The sequence below is a fragment of the Equus przewalskii genome, chromosome 19 (genome assembly GCF_037783145.1).
Source record: "Equus przewalskii isolate Varuska chromosome 19, EquPr2, whole genome shotgun sequence".
Taxonomy (NCBI): Eukaryota; Metazoa; Chordata; class Mammalia; order Perissodactyla; family Equidae; genus Equus; species Equus przewalskii.
Genome location: NC_091849.1, coordinates 27,937,129 through 27,945,473, shown reverse-complemented (window position 1 = coordinate 27,945,473; position 8,345 = coordinate 27,937,129). Strand labels below are relative to the sequence as shown.

Here is an 8,345-nt window from a genome sequence, read left to right as displayed (position 1 = left end):
TGTTTTTCATAGTGGTTGCACCAATTTTTATTCCTATCAACAGTGCACAAGAGTTCCCTTTTCCTCACATCCTTGCCAACACTTGTTATTTCTTGTCGTGTTGATAATAGCCATTCTAACAGGTGTAAGGTGATATCTTATTGTGATTTTGATTTGCATTTCCTTGATGATTAGTGATGTTGAGTGTCTTTTCATGTATTCATTGGCCATCCGTAAGTCCTATTTGGGTTTTTATGGAGGCTTCATTACATAGGCATGATTGATTAAATAATTGGCCATTGGCACTTGGTTCAACCTCAAGCCCCTCTCACTTCTCCAGAGGTCAGCGTGGTGGGACTGAAATTTCCAACTCTCTAATCACATGGCTGGTTCCCCTAGAAACCAGCTTCCAACATTAGGTGTGGTCCAAATGTCACCTCATTAATATAACAAAAGGCACCTTTGTTTCTTTCATTACTTGGAAAATTCTAAGGGTTTTAGGAGCTCCAGGTATGCCATCAATAGGGATAAAGATCAAATATATATTTCTTATTATAGATAACATCCAGAATATATACCCAGAAGTGAGATTGCTGCATCATATAGTAGCTCTATTTTTAGTTTTTTTAGGAAACTTTGTATCGTTTTCCATAGTGGCTGCACCAATTTACATTCCCAGCAACAGTGCACAAGGGTTCCCTTTTCTCCACATCCTTGCCAATGCTCTTATCTTTTAACTTATGGCCATTCTAACAGGTGTGAGGTGATATCTCAATGTGGTTTTGATTTGTATTTCCCTGACGATTAGTGATGTTGAGCATCTTTTCACGTACATGTTGGCAGTTTGTAAGTTTGGGGTTTTTTTGTTTTCAGAAAACATCTGTTCGGTTCCCCTACCCATTTTTAAATTGGATTGTTTGTTTTTGCTATTGAGTTGTATGAGTTCTTTATATATTTTGGATATTAGCCGCTGATCAGATACATAATTTGCAAATATTTTCTCTCATTCAGCAGTTGCCTTTCCATTTTGCCTTTGCTGTTGTGACAAAAATAATCCATAACCAATCTATAAATGAAAATTTGGGAGAGTTTATTCTGAACTAAAATCTGAGGACCATGGCCTGGGGCCTTTCTTCCCCAAGGAAGAAAGGGCATTGAAGAAGTGAGGTATACAAAGTGGTTATATACCCTGAAAGAGGATGTTTCACATGTGATTGAAATGTCCCTCCCACAATAGTCACAAGATTGCCCTGTCGGCACAGCATTTGATGGACACAGCAGGTAGTGGGTCTGCTATCTTGGCGGGTGCAGCAGGAGGCAAGTCTATTGTCTCGAGCTGGGTGGTCACAGGTGAGCGCAACAATCAGTTCCTAGGCTAAGGAAAGATGCTTCATCCTTAAGGAAATGCCAACGTTGGGAGGGGGAGGGAAGTTGTACCTTTATCTCAAGGGCCTTTGTTCTTGCCATGGGGAATCTCTAAAGCAGATATACAATGCATTCTCAATGGCCATGGCCAAGGTCAGGCCCTTTTGGAAAGACAAGGTCAGGTCGAATTAGGTTTACACCAAATGGCTTCCTCATACATTCCAATATATCCTATTACTTGCCATTTTTATTTGTCACTGTGAAGACACTTTTTAGTTTAATGTAGTTTTGATTGTTTATTTTGATATTCAGAACATCTGCCCACTTCTAATCAGATTTTTTTTTGCTTGAGTCATATGAATTCCTTATAGTTTTAAAATATTAACTTCTTATCAGACATACGATTTGCAAATATTTTTTCGCATTTTGGTAGGTGCCTTTTCATTTTTCTGGAGGTCTCCTTTGCTGTGCAGAAGCTTCTTAGTTTGGTGCAGTCCCACTTCAAACCTTCCAAAACTGAATAAAAAAGGAATAGAGAATCTAAATAGACTGATCACTAGTAAGGAGATCAAAACAGTAAGAAAAACCTCCTGAAAAACAAAAGTCCAGATCAGATATCTTCTCTGGTGAATTCTACCAAACATTCAAAGAAGATTTAATATCTTTTCTTCTCAAACTTTTCCAAAAAGTTGAAGAGGATGGAATGCTTCCTAACTCATTTTATGAGGCCTACATTACCCTAATACCAACGCCAAACAAGGACAATGCAAAAAAAAAAAAAAAAAAAGAAAATTACAGGCCAATATCACTGACGAACATAGGTGCAAAAATCCTCAACAAAATATTAGCAAATCAAATGTGATTCATTAAAAGGATCATGTATTATGATCAAGTGGGATTTATACCAGGGATGCAAGGATGATTCAACATCCACAAATCAATCAATGTGATACACTACATTAACAAAATGAAGAATAAAAATCACATGATCATCTTAATAGATGCAGATAAAGCATTTTCACAAGATTCAGCAGCCATTTATGAGAAAAACTCTCAATAAAATGTGCATGGAAGGAAAATGCCTCAACATAATAAAGGCCATATGCGCCAAACCCACAGCTAACATCATACTCAGTGAAAAACTGAAAGCCATCCCTCTAAGAACAGGAACAAGACAAGGACGCCCACTCTCACCACTCTCATTCAGCACAGTAACGGAAGACCTAGTCAGAGCAATTAGGCAAGAAAAAGAAATAAAATGTATCCAGATTGGAAAGGAAGAATTAAAACTTTCACTATTTGAAGATGACACAATTTTTTATATAGAAAATCCTACAGAATCCACCAAAAAATTATTAGCAATAATAAACAAATACAGTAAACTTTTAGGCTACAAAATCAACATACAAAAATCACTTGCATTTTTATACACTGATGAACTAGCAGAAAGAGAAATCAAGAATACAATCCCATTTACAATCATAACAAAAAATAAAATACCTAGGAATATATTTAACCAAGGAAGTGAAAGACCCGTATGCTGAAAACTGTAAGACATGTTGAAAGAAATCAAAGAAGACACAAAGAAATGGAAAGACATTCCATGCTCAGGGATTGGAAGAAATAACATAATTAAAATGTCCATTTTACCCAAAGCAATCTACAGATTCAATGCAATCCTTATCAATATCCCAATGACATTTTTCACAGAAATAGAACAAAAAATCCCAGAATTTATATGGGACAACTAATGACCCCAAATAGCAATTCTGAGAAAAAGGAACAAAGCTGGAGGCATCACACTCCCTGATTTCAAAGTATACTACAAAGCTGTAGTAATCAAAACAGCATGGTACTGGCAGAAAAACAGACACTCAGATGAATGGAACAGAATTGCGAGCCCCAAAATAAACCCACACATTTATGTACAGCTGATTTGCAACAAAGGAGCCAGGAGTATACAAAGGAGAAAGGAAAATATCTTCAATAGTGTTGGGAAAAATGGACAGCCACAGACAAAAGAAGGAAAGTGAACCACTATCTTACACCACACACAAAAATTAACTCAAAATGGATTAAAGACTTGAATGTAAGACCTGAAACTGCAAAACTCCAAGAATAAAACAGTATGCTCATAAGGCAATATGCTCTTTGACATTGGCCTTAGCAATATCTTTTGGATATGTCTCCTCAGGCAAGAGAAACAAAAGAAAAAACAAAGGGACTGCATCAAACTAAAACCTTCTGCACAGCAATGGAAACAATCAATCAAACAAAAAGGCAATCTACTGATTGGGAGAAGATATTTGCAAATCATATATCCAATAAAAGGTTAATATCTTAAATATATAAAGAACTCATACAACTTAACAACAACAACAAAAACCCCAAACAACCTGATTAAAAAATGAGCAGTGGATCTAAACAGACATTTTTCCAAAGAAGATATGCAGATGGCCAACAGGCACATGAAAAGAGGTTCAACATCACTAATTAATAGGGAAATGCAAATTAATCCCACAATGAGATATCACCTTCCACCTGTCAGAATGGCTATTACTAAAAAGACAGGAAACAACAAGTGCTAGAGAGGGGGTGGTTCTCTGGAAGGCAGGCCTTATTAAGAACAACAGAGTACGTTGGCATATTTCAGAGTGGTTCCTCCTCTCCCCCCTCTACTGGAAACATAAGGGGATTTCCTCCCAATATTTGGATATTTATTGTGAGAACATGGTTGAGCTCCTAAAGATAAAACTCACGGAAGTGTGGGGGCCCCTCTATGGCTGGGTGTCCCTGGAGTTTTTGACTATCGGACTTGTCTATATGGAGCCTCCAGCAATTCGTCAATTACAGTTCACGTTTTTCTATCCCAGCACTGGTTCCCCTGTGGTTTCCATTTGTGAGTGGCTCAGGTGAGCCATTACTTCTTGTATTCACCTGTCTCCCTCTCCAATCTCAGCAGCAGTTTGCCCTGTGTCCTCACCTCTCTTACAAATCCAAGAAGAATTACTGATTTGTCAGTCTGTTCAGCTTCTTACATATTGTTAGGATGCATGGTGAATTCCAAGTTCCTTATATATGGAACTAGAAACTGGAAGTCTCTTTACTAGTTTTCTATATATGTTTTTGCCTCTGTGTTCATTAGTGAAATGGTCTTGTAGTTTTTCTTTCTTATAGTTTCTCCATTGGGTTTTGGTATCAATATTATATTCAGCTCTTAAAATAACTCACAGAGCTTTTTGTTTTCTGGAATATTTTGTATAAAATAGAGGTTATAATTTCCTTTAAGATTTCACAGAACATTCTAGTAAAATTGTTTCAGACTGGAAATTATATTTTATGGAAATTTTGTTTAAATTCCTGATTCAATTTTTTAAATGGCTATATATTGAATCAGATTTTCTGTAACTTCTTAGGTTTGTTTTGATACCTTATACATTTTTATAAATTTTCCATTTCTTCCAATGGAATTGAGAGGGTTGAAGGCAAATTTCATGATTTCTCACATTTAAAATCTCCTAAGTAGCCACTGAAAACATTCTTCTGTTTATTCATTTATACAAGCATTTATCTCTCTATCCACCAACTCATTTACTCTTTTTGAAAATGATTCAAATATTTCCTTACGCCAGGTACTGTAATAAGCACTGACATGCAATTAAGGATGACACAATGTCTTAGCTAACCTTCAAGAAGGCCTCCATGATTCTTACCTTCTGGTGACCACACTCCTGTGCGGTTCCCTTCTACTTGAATCAGCCACCAAGATGCACATGAGGGAGAAATGAAGCCTCCTACCCACGTGTGAATGACGCATCTTGGAAGCAGGTCCTCCAGACACAGCGAACCGTCGGAGAACTGCATGTCCTGCAGACACACTGGGCTCAAGCTCATGAGACATCTGGGGCCAGAACCACTGAGTCAAGCCACTCCAGAGCTCCTGACCCACAGAATCGTTGAAATAATAAACATTTATTTTTTTAACCCACTGAATTTTGGGGTACTACTCAGCAATAGATAACTAATATTAACAGCAATCCTTTATTTTACGTTTCTCTTAGGGAAACAACTGTTGTTTACTAAAAAAAAAAAAGGATAATTTTTTTATTGTTGCTTGCATTCCAGACTGTTATTAGAAACCACATTCCTTGAAAATCAAATAGCAATGCTAAACTAAGATGTGTGTCTCTCCTCTCACATATCTTTTTTTATCCTGAAAAAAGTCTGAAGTGTTTAGGTAGACTGCCTAGTATGTCTTATTCACCAGAGGGTCATGGACCTACCATTAAAACAATGACTGGCAAAAGGAAATGGAAAAATCATAACTATTTTAGACCACTCATGATTTATGCAAACCGTCTGGGACCATCATCTCCACTACCTGACTACAACTTAGGTTTTCTTAAAAAGCTAAGAGGATGAGAAATGCTGTGTAGTCTTGTCAAGCTGACTTCTCTGGCCTCATCTCCATCTTGCTCCTCCTCTCAACTCCAATCGTTCTAAACCACATGCACTTCCTGCCTGTACACATGCTGTGTCCTCAGCTCTCTCCAAATCTCTACTTGGCATTCCTATCCATTCTTCCAGGTTTGCTCACCGGTCAGCTTACCTGGGGACTTCCCTGAACTAGTCAGGGATAAAATCTCACTTTGCAGCCTTTGATGAGAAAGGGGTGTGAATATCCAGAGGACCACTCCCTCTGAAAATAAAGTACCACGGAAGCAGAGGTTTAGCCTCAATCTTAGAGTTAACGCGTTTCTAACTTGCCTGGCTCTTCATTCCAAAGAATCAGAGGAGGATCTGAGGATTCGTATTCTCTGGATTTGATTTGTATTCTTTGAGTAAAATGAGGATCAGAAAGCCGCAGCATCTCTACCCTTTAGTCCTCCCAGTTGCTAAGGGTGGAAGGAATTTATTTTTGTAGCAGAAATTCCTCGTTAGCTCCTTGATTTCTACGAAAAGGTGCATAGAGGCTTCTGGAGTCCAGGAATGGGTTGCAGAAATGGGGAGGGGGATTGGAGGTAGTTTGTTAAGTTCCACAGATAAAGACAGTTATCGGCAAAGCGTTTTTAATCTCTCCTGTAAGAATCTTTCCTTTGTTCCGTATGTATTTCGAAAAAAGAGAAAAGCAGTAAGAAAAGGAGAGCCTGGGGAATGTGTCCTACTGAGATTTCTGAGCCCAGTCTGTTCTCATCAGTTACCGAATGTCTGCAAGGTACAGGTTAATCAGAATTTCTTGTTAATAGATTCCTGTAAAATAGACGGAAATTTTCATGCTCGCTTGCAAAAACCCAAAATAGGTTTGCTAAAAAAAAAAAAAAAGTTGTGGAGTAAATTTCTGTTTTATTTCATGAAGGTAGTTTAGAAAACCACAATTTATGTGGTGGGGATGTAGCTCAGTGGTAGAGCGCATGCTTAGCATGCATGAGGTCCCGGGTTCGATCCCCAGCATCTCCATCCTTTTTGTTCTCTTGTTCGGGAAACATCTACTTTACGGTCGCCAGCCCATTCTTATAGAATCTGAAAATTAATCATCTTGCCTCCCGGTATTTATAATTTGCTCCGGTTATGCTCGTAACCCTTCCTTTTAAAAATTTTATTTCTCTCCGTCCTCAGCAGGTTTTACATATGCTCTTCCACAGAACAAAATCAACAGTGAATTTTGGTCCCTGTTCCATGAAAAAAAGTTATTGACATTTATCCGTGTAAACTCTAAATTAGAAGATTTGCGAAAGAATTAGTATTTTCACTTAGTTTTGGTGCTGGAGTTTGGGGTGGGGGATGGGACAGTAGGCTGAGCTCCTGTCTCAGGTTTCACATTTTGAGGCTTAGTAAGAAAAAGATGGATTTCGCCGGAAGCTCTTTAGAAAGAATATACACTCTTACAAAGCCAAGGCTATTAAAATATTGGGTAAATGTGGCTTCTCAAAACGTGACAGTTCTCTCAGAAATCGGACACAAAGGAGTGAAATAGAAGCATCTCCACACAGACATGTTTTTCCCTCAGTGCATTTTGCCAGTGAGTTCACGACGGTCACGTCGCTGTGGATCTGATCCCTTCTGTACTGATCTTTTTTGTGATCTCTAAATTTGCCTCACTGATTCAAAAATTACTACTTCAATTCTTTCTCTGAAAAAAAAAAATCCACTTCTCTTTCTAAACCTAGCCTTTTTATATCATTCCTATCATTTTTATATCATATAATGATATATATCATATATCAGTGGGTAGGGACTTTCTTTGACTAGCTCCTTTGTGTGTTTTGTTGAAGATCCATTCCCTTTTGGAAGGCAGCAATTCTTGTATCCTGATCCTTTTGTCTCAACTTCCAATTTGTGACACCCCATCACATTAGCACGTGAAGGAAATTTAGAAAACAGTTTTCTGAGGTCTGGGTTTCTTTCTCAGCCAGGCCTCTGTCAGCTCAGTGTCTGGGCAGCCCCTGCCTGGCTATGGTTTAAGTCAAGAGCTCACGGATATGACCAGGGAAAAGAAACAAATTCTTACAGGGATAGGAGCCCAGTGTTAAAAAATGATAATGGCTACCACCCTTTATGTTAACCTCTTTAGAGTTTTGATCTGTCAGCCGTGAGTGGATCCAGTGCTTGTGCCACTTGACTCTTTAAGAAAAAATACAAAATTAAGGCACGGGTCTCAGAATGGGCCTGTGAAAGTGTGGTGCCCTGAGCTTAGACTCTATCAGCTGCTATTAGCTTCAGGCTAAATCATCCTTGCTGTCATATAGTGAGCAACTGGTCTTGTCAATGTTTATTACAGGCCTACAGTAGTGTAACTCTGATGTAGCTTTAAAAATATTAGAACACTTTAAACTAAATTTAAAATAGTAGCCATAGACTCTACCAACTGAGCAGTCAATAAGGAAATAGTTTGCAGACTCTTTCCTTGCTTATTCCTCACATTTTCAATGTGCCATATTACTCACAGTCACGGCTAGTGGTTGTGAAATACCAAGAGTTCTACCTAGTAACCGGTTTTTTGT

General features: G+C 38.1%; 1 non-coding gene across 1 annotated transcript; it reads left to right on the top strand.

Moving 5' to 3' along the window:
* The first annotated feature begins 6,729 nt into the window (after window positions 1-6,729).
* Window positions 6,730-6,801, top strand: TRNAA-AGC (transfer RNA alanine (anticodon AGC)). Its single transcript has one exon. It is a non-coding gene; the product is annotated as a tRNA-Ala (tRNA).
* The last annotated feature ends 1,544 nt before the right edge of the window (window positions 6,802-8,345 follow it).